The 12,637-nt window shown below is 51.2% G+C and overlaps 1 protein-coding gene and 1 pseudogene across 2 annotated transcripts in view; one reads left to right on the top strand and one right to left on the bottom strand.

The window, feature by feature from the left end:
- LOC144124730 (diuretic hormone receptor-like) overlaps positions 1-12,637 on the bottom strand; it is a 328,464-nt gene that overhangs the window by 127,053 nt on the left and 188,774 nt on the right. The gene's annotated exons all lie outside the window — the stretch shown is intronic.
- Positions 7,677-8,743, top strand: LOC144126356 (uncharacterized; annotated as a pseudogene).

The raw sequence follows: 12,637 nt of genomic DNA, 5'->3' as shown, positions 1-12,637 counted from the left end.
ACTGGATCATTTGGGCCCGTTTCCGAAAACGCGTGCCGGCAACCGGTATGTTCTGGTTGCGATCGACTACTTCTCCAAGTGGGTCGAAGCACTGCCCGTTCCAGACACGTCGTCCGCTCATGCCGTCGCGTTTGTGGAACAGCATCTCGTTCTTCGGCACGGTGTTCCCCGGCGCCTCATCACGGACCGTGGGAGCTGCTTTATGTCCCATGAATTCGAGCGAGCCCTCCGCTCCTTCGGCATTGCGCATTCCACTACATCCGTCAATCATCCGCAGTGCAATGGCCTCGTGGAGCGGGTTAACCGTACCCTCACGGATATACTCGCATCCTACGTCGCTCCGTCCCACACAAGCTGGGATCGTTTTGTTTCTGCTGCAGCTTTTGCAGTCAACACTGCAGCGCAAGAAACAACGCATGTGACGCCGTTCTCAGTCGTCTATGGCAGAACGCCCTCCATACCTCTCGACGCGCACTTGGGCCTTCCCCATCCTACTGCGTCACCATTTGAATCTGCTCAACGACTTCATTCCGCCCGCCTCGACGCCCAGCGCAACCTCCTCACGGCTCACGCGCGTGTGCAAGCGGCCAACGCGGCAGCACCACCACATCCCCCCTTCCGGCCCGGTGACTTGGTCCTCGTTCGCCGCACCATCCGTGCGACTGGCCGTGCCGCAAAGCTCTTGCCCCGATACCGCGGCCCTTACCGTGTCGTTGCCCGACTCGGCCCCGTGACATACCGCCTCGAAGACCTGCCAGAGCATCGAATATGCGGTGTGCACCACATTTTCCCAGAACATGTTTCAAACATGAAGCGATATGTCTACGGCGCCTGCGGTGACCCCGACTTAGCTACCGGGTCCTCATCAGTGCCGTCGTCGCCTGCTGGCTACATGCCTTCCCCACGCAATGCAGTCCCATAAACGGATCGCCGCTCAATATGCATAAAACTCCCTGCAGTTAGCCTAACCGGTGTGGGACCTTCTTCGGCGACTGCAGACACCTTCGCCCAGCTCACACACTTCGAATTCAACGAAGAGTGTGACCGTTTCCTATCTGCGAGCCCACATTGTATCGCCCCAGGAAACCCTGCATCAAAGCACGGCCTGACTTCTCCGCCCGCCCCCCCCCCCCCCCCCCCCCCCCCCGGTGGAAAGGTGATACGGGAATAAAAGAAGAGGCGGACGGGAATAAAAGAAGAGGCGGAGAGCGAGCGCGAGCGGCGAGCGCGCGGCTCTAGCACGAGGGAGATAGAACGAGAAAGCTTGGCCGCCGCCGGTCGTGCTTCGCCGGCTCTCCTCCGTACTGCTGCTATATTTCTCTGGGCGGGCCCGTGGCCACTCCGTGGCATCCCACACCGTAACAATATATATATATATATATATATATATATATATATATATATATATATATATATATATATATATATATATTATATATATATATATATATATATATATATATATATATATATATATATATATATATATATATATATATATATATATATATATATATATATATATATATATATATATATATATATATATATATATATATATATATATATATACGTGTATATATATATATACACATTATGCAGTTGGGCAGGGCGGTGCTGTGTGGCAGGGGGCCCGCAGCCATACGCCTTCAAATCGCAGGATAACACATGTCGTCCCGTTGTTCAGTTTCCCGTCGCATAATAATGCGAACAATTTCTTCCAGGCTTCCTGCATCGCTGCATGCTGCATATCTAGTCAATAGGAGTTATTCGAGGTTGCATAAATTGCAGCAAGGGCAGCTTTAACAAGTAAACCGAAATGATAGAGCGGTTTGGAGGCGACACCCACTTGACATGTCATGCAGATTGAACTAATAGCTTTCAATAGCGCTCACGTCTTCCGTTGTCAAATAAAGAGCTATCCGGGCGGACGTGTCACACGAGTCGCTTTATGGGCATGGGCGCGACAGCCACCTCCTGCTGCTTTTCCGTTTTTACTAAATGTGCATTGCTGAGTGCCCGATATGTTACGCAGACTAAAAAAGCTATGTTCAAAGTGCGCTTCCATGACTGCTCACAAAATGACGTCCCCGGAGGGCAGAACTTAGAGGCTGACTTGATAAACTTTTCTTGTAAGCAAGGAGATGGCGCATACACTCAGATTTTGCATAAAAAGTAAGCCGTTAGAGAGCAAGCAAGGTTTGCCGCTTACGCGCTGTAGTGAGTAGGGAGCAGCTGCTGCGTTGACATGGATGCACGCAATTTACGGCGACAGCGGGCAATTTTCTCCTGCCGTCATTCTACGGAGGTCGTGTCTGGCATCTGTTCGCGGCGCTGACGGCAGCAAGGGCGGAGCGGTGATGCCGCATTGTTTTGTCGAAAACGCCCTCGATGCACACGACGTGCGTCTTTCACTCAGTTGCACCGAGTCGACACAGACACACTATACTAAGCTTCAGCACACGCTCTTTAATATTCTACCTTGCAACTTCTGGTTTAATATACCTGTCTCCAGAAAATACGAGGCAAGGTTGCTACTAGGGTGCTAAGGGGGAAAATCGACGAAATCTGCAATGACCGGAATGATTTCTTTCACTATACAACAGGTGTGAGATAAATATCAGGACGCCCCGCTTCCAACCCACTTCAGCGTGATATCTTCAACCGTTCTGTTGACAGCGCCCGCCAGCCGCGCCGCCGCAAGCAGCTTCTTGACATGTTGCACCATTTCCGTTCCTCGTTCAAACGCCGCCAACTTCCTCGGGCCGGACGACTACTGTCTCTCACCACATCGAGGCCGGCTCTCACCAGCCTCTCCACCAACGTCCGTACCGTATGTCACCAAAGAAGGCCGTGTTATCCCCGCACAAGTCGACGACATACTCCACCCCTATATTGTTCAGGAGTCCAGCAGTCCGTGCTCGACCCCTGTTGTCCTTGTGAAGAATTCGCTTCGTGCCGAAGATAATTGACGATGCACTAGACTTTTTCAAAGCGCAGTATTCTTCTCCTCTCTTGAATTAGGCTCAGGGTATTGGCAGGTTCCCACGCTGCGGCAGATCTGGCGAAGACCACCTTCGTCACCCTGGAAGGACTGGCTCTACGAATTCAACGGTATGCCATTCGGCCTGTGTTACCTGGACGAAGTCGCCACCTTCTCCCTGATTTTACCAACCACCTCAGTCGTCTCCGCCAGGCCTTGACCTGCCTTACGTGCGGCGGCCTCCAACACAACCTGAAAAAAAATGTCACTTCGGCGCCCGCAAGCTCATCATCCTCGGTCACGCCTTGCGCAAAGATGGAGTTCTACCGGATCCTTACAAGCTGCGAGCCGTTGTTAACTTCCCGAAACGGACTGCCCTCAAAAAACTGCGCTGCTTCGTTCACCTCTGCTCCTACTTTGGTCACTTCGTCCGAAATTTGACTAGAATCATAGCCCCCTTGATTGGCCCCATTAACCTCTCTTCTTGGACACAGGCCTGCGAGGACGGCTTCGAGACCCTCTGGAACATTTCGACTTTACCGCCCATACTGCGTCATTGAGATCCCGATGCTCCTGCAGAACTACACACCGATGCCAGCGGTGTCCGCCTCGGTGCCGTCCTCGCCGAGCGCAAGCCTGGCTTTTCCCAATACGTGGTCGCCTCAGCCAGCCGTGCTCTTACTAAAGCAGAGTCCAGCTACTCCGAAATTGGAAAAGAGTGTTTGGCAATCGTCTGGGCGATAACGAAGTTCCGCCTTCACTTCTAGTGCCGCCTCTTTGACGTCGTTACCCGTCGCCGTGCCCTTTGCAGCCTCGCTTCTCTCAAGGATCCGTCGAGACGTCTCGGCCGTTGGGTCAAATATGACATCCGTGTCGTGCACCACTCATGCCGCTAGCATTCTGACGCAGACGCCCTTTCTTGATCGCCGGTGCCGTCACCTTTAATTACTGTTCCCGCGCCTGGTCCTTCAACTGACCGCCCTCACCAACTCGGATATGCTCTCCGAGCAGCGCCGCGATCCTTAGATTTCTGCGCTGCTCAATATGCTCTGCACCCCTTCCATGGTCCAACACCCTCGGGCCCTCCGTCACCAAGCTTGTCATTTCTCTATACGGGACTTCTCTACCGCCGCAACTAAACATCGTGCGGCAGAAAATCGCTACTTGTCGTCCTATAGCATCTCCGCGCAGAAATTTGTGCCCGCCATCACGCTGACCCCGCAAAGTTCTTGTGTTGGCGTCCTCAAAGCCGATCATCGGCTTCGTCAGCGCTTTTACTGGTGTGGTATGTAAAGTTTTCAGGCGAACGCCTTTAATGGCTCATCGTTGTCTGACCGTGCGTTCGCGAAATCTGTCACACATTGCTGTCAATCAAATGACATCGACTCCATAAGAAAAAAATCTTTGGGCACGACGGGACTCGAACCACAATCCTTCCGTTCTGCAGCTGAGCGTGCTAACCACTGCGATACTTTCTGCCAACGCATTTGTAGTTTTCTTTGCAGGGACACTTTACTTTCCGTTTTTTTTTATTGTCCCATAATAATTTTTTTCTAGCGTAAGGAAAGCCCTTTAAACGTAGTGGCAGGGGCAGGGACACTCTATTTTTCATTATTTTTTACAGTCCCACAAATATTTTTGTCTACCGTACGGACGCTGGAGAGTGTGTGTGTACTTAATCGCCATCTTAACCGCACGTCGGTGACACAAGCAGCAACACCGCGCTAAAGGTCTTCGCCTCACCGCACTCTAGGTCAACAAAGGTGTCCCTCCTGAATATCTGTCCGTCGTTACCTTCGTTTGGGCACCGCTTCTCAGCAACGGAACGCATCACCTTGTCGCTCGGCCGACCCGGTGCAGCCTTATGCCTTGCTCGCCCCTTCTACCCCATCGGCATCGACCTTTATGGCCCGCTTTCATGCACTTCCGCCGGTAAGCGATGGGTAATTGTCGTCGTCGACTACCAAACGCTTTATGCGGAGACAGCCGCATTTACCGCGGCGACGGCCACTGAAGTCGCGGTCTTTATTCTCCACCACTTCATCCTCGATCACGGCGCACCTCAGGAGCGCCTGAGTGACGGAGGCTGTGTCTTTTTATCCGAGGTTGTTCAAGAGATTATCTCAGCATGCACATCTGTTCACCGTGCGACTACAGCTTACCACCCGCAAACAAACAGCCTCACAAAACGATTCAACCGCAGTTTGGGTGACATGCTCGCAATGCAGATTACGTTAGACCATTCGAACTGGGATCAGGTACTCCAGTTTGTCACTTTTGCGTATAATGCAGCTCATCAAGCGACGACAGCTTCCTCACCCTTCTTCCTCTTATACGTCCATGAACCATCGTCTACACTTAATACGATTTTACAGTACCGTCCTGATCCTTCTGAGTACACACCCAGCTCAGACAACGCTGAAAAAGCTGAGTGCCGTTAGCTGGCCGGCAACTTCACTTCGGACACCCAAGCTTACCGCAAACACCTCCACAACAATACCATGCCTGGTCCGATGTTCCCCGCTGACTCCCTTCTTTGTCTTTGAATTCCTGCAGACAGCAAATTTTCGACCAAGTACCATGGCCCTTAGCTAATCCTTCAGCTCATATCTCTCTTCAAATACCTCATTGAGCCTGTTACGCCTTCCTCGGACCACCGCCGCCAAGTCACGAGGTTCTGGACCTTAGCCGCCTCAAGCCGTGCTATAACCTTCTGGTCGTCCCTTCGCCCTAATTCGCCAGGATGGCTACTCCTTCCCGCAGTAGGGGTCATTGTAAGAAGATGTGGACGACTCAGCACTACCGCGCTTCGTCGTCATCGCTGGTGGCAGCAGCTTCAGACTCGCGCTGAAGCTGCTGCTTCCGGCTGGCTGTCCTGATGCGACCTGACTACTGCCTGCGTTGGTCACCGTGTCCCATCAATAAATGCACTCTTTCAGGTATTACCGGATCCTTTAAGTGTATTTCGCTTGCACCTTGACATAATGGCAGTACGCTACGCTTCCAGATACCCTTAGTTTTTTGGTATGCTGAAAGTACCGCAGGAACACAATGGAAAAGAATGAAAGACAAAAGGCCAAACGTTTGCTTTGTCGAATTTATTTTATTGCCTCAGAGCATAATAGCTGATATAATGAAGTCAAGGAGTGAACGGTTATATGGTCCTTTCGTCCAAGTGGTACATGAATTCGGATTGTTCGGCGTGAAACCCACTGCCGCCAGGCGCTGAATTCTCGTCGGCTTCAGCACCAGGCAAATCGACAGCAGGTGGTGAATTTCGGCCTCAGTCGCTGTTATTGCAGACTGTACACCCCGGGCGGGGATATAAACCTTGAAATTGCGGCCACTTTCGTGTGACGGCTGGAGCTACGGCAGCGCTAACTCGTATCCTCCGAAGCGCAATCTCCTGTGCAGAGGTAAGACGGCGGGGGAGGCTCACCACACACGGAGGGATTAGTGCACGTGGCTGAACCGGAGGTGTTCCTATCTTGTTGAAAGGACACAGATGTCAGCCAGAGTGGTGACTCGAGGCAAAGACGAGGTCGGTGTCTAAAGACGGGTTGCAGAATCTGCACGGCTTTGTGAGCTCAGGTCATGTGGAACGCACTCAATACGGATTTGCTGCGGGGTGCGTGCCGCTAGATGATGGATGCCTTGGCAAATTTCTGTAGTGTGACTGACTCGTCGTAGTAGGCGTGTGACGTGAAGGGCGACGGTGCAAATGTCAATGCGGGCGGCAGATAGCATATGAACGGAGACCACAGAGCAAAGTGCGTCTAAAACCACAAGCATCTCTGCACAGAAGACGGGGGTTCTGGGAAGCGAAACCTGGACGTTTGGCTCAGGGCAGGCTTGCAGGGGCAGTAAACTGCCCTTGCTGTTTCGCAGGCTTGGATGCTTGAGTAAACGTACATAAAGATGGAGCCATGCTACAGATTGGCTTCCTGTTCTGTAATTCGGTTGCGAAGCGAAGACGCCGCGAGGGTAGATGATGGCCGACGTAGATCAGTTGGCTTGATGTCTCTTAGCTGCACAAATGCTACGGAGGGAGAACTGACGGGGGCGGCTGTAGAGTGGAGTGCGATGAAGCATGTGCCTTGAGTTCACACGTTTTGTCTGTAAGGTTAGGCTTAAGCTAGCGAGCATCACGTCCTTGCAGCACCTGTTCATCGAGTGTATTCAGCAGCGCATGTTCTTGGAGCGCGACGATTAGGGTGATGCGGCGAAGGAAAATGATGACTCTCATTGCCTTCCGATTAAAAGTCTCAAGGCGATCCCATTGAGCTCTCTTCAAATTCCGGAATTGGCCTTGTTAAACACAGCGTGGTTGCACAACCGCCAGCACGAACTGCCGTGCAACATGCGCCGCCTGTTTAAGAGCAATGCGTCAAATCAGACCCAACACCTGATTCGCTTGCTTTTTAGCACGAAAAAGCCAAGGAATCCTTGTTCCTGACTCGTGTATTGTCAAGCCCAAGATCTTTACGGTCGAAGTTTCTTGAAATGAAGTTTGCGTATAACTTGAGACGAATTTGTGTTGCAGTGAGTTTACGGCGCCCCCAGCGGTTGGTGAGTGACAGTACGTAGCAACTGAAGCGTGTGGCCTTGCGGATGGACAGCACGCCAACTGAACGTCGGCGTCGGTGGTTCAGTTCAGATTCTACTTCCGGCCACCGAGCGTGACGGACGTGTGATGACGGGCTCCGTAGGAGCGGCTTCAGCGGCCATGTCTGGCCGCGGTAACAGGTTTACTGATGAGGAAAATGCTTATCAGGTTGTTCTGACAGGATTGCCTACAGGGCGTTTTGTTGTAATTGCAGTTTTTTTGCACGCCGATATCAGAGCCCGCCCGTACCGGGTCGAAGATTTCCAGGATGCCCTAGCTAAGCACGCGCTGCTCCCCGGTGTTGTCGCCCCGGGGGCGTATCGTATGAGCCACGTCTGGGCAGTCACTCTCAAGGATTCCGAAGCCGTAACGAAGATGTTGAGCGTCGGTGAAATGCTTGTGAAAGAAAGCCGCTGCCTGGTTATTGACCCGACAAATCACGATGTGCGACTGAAGCTACACTGGCTGCTGCACAACATACCGGACGAAGACGTACGTGCTGCCTTGCGCCGTACGGGAATGTCACGGAAATCGCTCGAGAGCGTTGGCGAGTGCGGGGTGTGCTAGAAAAGGGCTCGACAACGAGGCTCGTCACACTGAAATTGAAAGCAAGAGTTGAGCTCGATGACTTGCCGCACCAGCTGAACGTTAGCGGTGAGTTGGCGCTGGTCGTCATACCAGGCCGGCCCCCTTTATGCCTACGCTGTCGCGATACGGGCCACATCCGAAAAGAGTGTCGAGTCCCACGTTGCGGAGCCTGCCGACGGTTCGGGCATGAAGACGGCCAATGTGCCCGCACTTATGCGAGCATTGCTGGCACCGGGACCAGTGAAGACACGGCTGAGCTGCTAATAAACGAGGCGGATGCGGAGGACGCGGCCCGTGAAACTGTGCAGCCAGCGACACGGGACGGACCTACGTTGACGCGCCTGACGAAGCAAGGGGCGACGACGTCAGCCGCAGTTGCGGTGGACGCGCCAGTGCAGAGTGACCTTCCAACGGAACCCGTGAGCACGCAAAAGGAAGCGACGGGAGCTGTTGCTGAAAATCCCGATAACGTGGCACCAGACAACAGCGAGGCCATGGATTCCAGCCAGGAGGCTGCCGGCCTCATAGCTGGGAAGCGCTCCCACGAGGAAAGAAAGCCTCGGTGAAAAGCCACAGGTAGGCGCTGCCGCTGACGAGCCACCGTCGAAATCCCCGGGAAATCGGCGCTCGTCTTTGAAACCACGGCCCAACCTTGCGGCCGAGACACGGCAGGCGGGGAAGCCGCCTCCCTAGCGCAGCAATGTGTTTGTGTAAGTGTGTTCGTGTTTTCCGCGGTTGTGGTTGGAAGTACCAAGCAGAGGTAGTGCCAAGGTCTAGAACGGCCGGCGAAGGACTGCCTAGCGGTTTTCCCGGTGCCTGCAAACGGACTAATGGATTGGCGACGCAGCGAAGAGCACACTGTGAGTCTAGAAGTGTTTCGTCCGTTATGGTGGGCACTGTACGTCATATGTTAGCTATTCCTCACGCATGGCGATGAAACTTGACACAGCTTTGCGCATAGCAACATTGAACGTGAGGGGTCTTGGTGCTCGTAGGCGCCAATGCCAACTTAATCGTATTCTTGCTGACAATGCGCTGGACATTGCAGCTGTACAGGAGACGAAGATTGAAAGTGAGGAGTTTACTGAGCGTATGGTGTCCACATTTAGTGCGTTCTTTAGTGTCTGTGTTTGCCATTCTGTTAACAACTCTGGTGGGTGCGCCCTTTTTCTGCGCAATAATTTAGGCATCAGTGTGGAGTCGATTTTTTCTTGTCCAAGTAGACACCTTCTTGTAGTTGACTTTTCTTTTTCGAAGTTATTCTGGCGATTTATATGCGTGTATTCATCTAACGTTGACTATGAACGACAAGAATATGCAACGACAAGAATATGAACGACAAGGATGAACGACAAGAGATATGCAAAAGATATAAGGGATGTGAAAAGTCAGCTTGAAAGACTTGACAGTGAAAGGTATAAAGCAGCAGTTATACGCCCAAGGGCACAAAAACTGTGGGCCGGTGAAACGCCGACAAAGCGAGCCTTAACAGATGAAATGCGGTACGCTAGACAGAAAGAAATCGGGCAGATAAGAAATGGTGCTGAAATTTCATGTGATGCCAATGTAATCCAGCAGTCATTTCAAAAGTACTTCAACGACCTTCTTGGCCAAGTAAGAGAGATTGGTGATGCTTTCTCTTCAGACTTTTTGTCGTTCATGCCAAGACTTGAGGATGATGTAAAGGAGAACCTTGAGGTACCCATAACTGAGAATTAAATAGAATCTGCAATTGACGACTTACAGACCGGTAAAGCTCCAAGACCTGATGGGCTGGGCGCCGAGTTTTACAAAATATTTAAGCCCATAGTCGCTCAGTTACTGCTAAGAGTGCTGGATGAGGCGTATTGACGTGAGCAAGTACCGCTGTCATTCACCACATCGCACATTGTGTTGATCCCAAAATCAGATGACCCAGAGAAGCGGAATAATGGCGCAGATCAAGTGACAGGACAGCAGGAGAGTATACACACACACAAGCGTGTTTCTACTCTCCTGCTGTCCTGTCACTTGATCTGCGCCATTATTCCGTTAAGCATGTCTGACCAACTTGCCCAATCCTTTACGCCAGAGAAGCGTTTGTTGCTGGGGTCCTATCGTCCGATAAGCCTCACCAACTTTGACTACAAAATATTCATGAAGGTCCTAGCTAGGAGATCCCAGAGCGTAATATCCAAATTGGTTGGACCGCACCAGACTTGCGTAATTAAAGGACGCAGCATTGCCACGAATGTACACGTCGCACGTACTGTATTGGAATGCTGTGATGCGATGGGGGACCGCATTGCTGTGATGCAGCTGGATTTAGCAAAAGCCTTTGATCGCGTGTCACATGATGTACGTTTTCACATACTAGAGCACGGGAACGTTGGCCGCATTATCATAGAAGGCGTCAGAATGGCATATGCAAACTGTACCACGCGCATTATTCTAAATGGTTACTCCACAGATAGGCTGGAAGTGCGTTCGTCAGCAAGGCAGGGATGCCCGCTGTCGTCCCTTTTGTTTGTGGCATACCGAGAGCCACTATGTTTAGTAATTTCCAAAAGTGACCGCATCTCAGGCTTTCCATTGCAGTCGACACATGTCAAAGTCCTCGCTTACGCGGACGATATCGCAGTCTTCTGTTCCAATCGGCACAGTATTACTGAAGTGATCAGTATCGTTGATAAATTTTGTAAGCAAACGGGGTGTATGGTAAACTGGGACAAGAGCTCTGGATTTTGGCACAGTGACTGGGAAACGAGGCCTGATGACTTCTCCCGGCTGCGATGGTCTTGCCTGCCAACGCAATATCTCGGCGTCCCCCTTAACTATTATCGAGACCCAAGTGAAAGTTGGAACGTTCAATGCTCAAGGGCGAAGTATAAAGCAGATGCATGGCAAGGGAGGCAGTTATCAATGTTTTCACGCGCCTCCACCTGCCACCTTTTCCTTGTTTCGAAAATATTGTACATGATGAATGTTCTGTGTGCGAGTCGGGCCAACATTCAAAAGATGCATCGCGTGTTTGCTGTGTTTATTTGGGCGTCAAGCTGGGAGAGAACTAGCCGTACCAATTTGTTTCTTTTGGTTAAACGAGGAGGGCTCGGCCTCGTGCACCTATTTTTGCGCCAAGTTGTGTCGCGTTTTATCTTTCTCCGAGATCAAAGGGATCCTTTTCTGCGGACTATTATCCAAGTAAGGTTGCAGAGACTCCTCCCAGAAATCGTTGTTTCATGCTGTGAAGGTATGTGCGGTGTTGTAAATGGGTAGATGCGAGAAGTTGTACTTTCTTTTCGACTACTGTACGCGCGTTTTTCACATGAGTACTTGTGTAATGTTTCCAAAAAAGAGTTGTATAAGAATCTTGTGGAAACAATGCTGCCGATTCCCATTTATCGTTTTCCGCACCGTGGAGGCCCAGGACAAGACGTCTTAAAACGAATTAAAAGAATGCCGGTTAAACGAACCGTAAAAACATTCTTCTTTAATTTACATTGTAATACACTTCCTGTTAAGACGTGGCTGCATGAAATGGGGATTTTCGTCCCGTGGACGACCAACTGCCTACTATGCAAAAAGCCTGAAACGGTGGAGCACGTATTTCTTGCATGTTGGGACCCAATTTTCAATTGTGATGTCCTCCAACGAACCGTGTAAAAAGATTTTCTCCTGCATCCATACGGCATCAGGTTTTTGCCGATCACAAACGAAGGAAGAGTGCCTTATGATTTAATCATGCTCTTGGGCCTCCACAGCCTTTGAAGGACACAAATGCAAGTGCGACATGCCGATGTTAATGTCCGTTCAGTGCGAGAAAACTTTATTGAAAGTGTTGTGAGCCTAAGAGAAGTGTATCGTCCGCAAGCTGAACCGGCCGAATGGACCACTGTTCTGGACGACTTAGTTGTCTTGAGAAGATTTGAACCTCTCCCGTGTCAGCCAAGCAGGCTGTTGCTGTGTTTATCATTTCTACTTCTGTTTTAGCATGTAAGAATCGGCAATAAAGAAGAAAAAGAAGCGTGGCCTTGTGGTAGACCATCCACCTCGCATTCGGGAAGTGCTGGGTTCGATCCCCAGTGCCGCCGGGTACCCACTGGTTTTTAGTGGGTACAAGATTTCCCCCGGCCTGGTGCTCGGCTCTTCAGGGTGAGATGCTTGAGAAAAGAGTCTTGACCACAGTTGCTCTGACGGATCAGCGATAAGTTCCGCCGTCAACAACGTTAAATCCGCCTCGTGCGGTAGAAGCCCATTTGTGACCCTTTTTTACCGAAGCGGTGGCCTTATGGCAGAGCATTCGCCTCGCATTCGGGAGGTGCTGGGTTCGATCCCCAGTGCCGCCGGGTACTCACCGGTTTTTAATGGGTGCAAGATTTCCCCGGCCTGGTGCTCGGTTCTTCTGGGTGAGATGCTTGGGAAAAGGGTCTTGACCACAGTTGCTCTGATGGATCAGCGATAAGTTCCGCCGTCAACAACTT

Source organism: Amblyomma americanum, chromosome 3 (assembly GCF_052857255.1).
Source record: "Amblyomma americanum isolate KBUSLIRL-KWMA chromosome 3, ASM5285725v1, whole genome shotgun sequence".
Lineage (NCBI taxonomy): Eukaryota > Metazoa > Arthropoda > Arachnida > Ixodida > Ixodidae > Amblyomma > Amblyomma americanum.
Note: the sequence above shows the minus strand (reverse complement) of the source record. Positions and strands in the feature narration are given on the sequence as shown.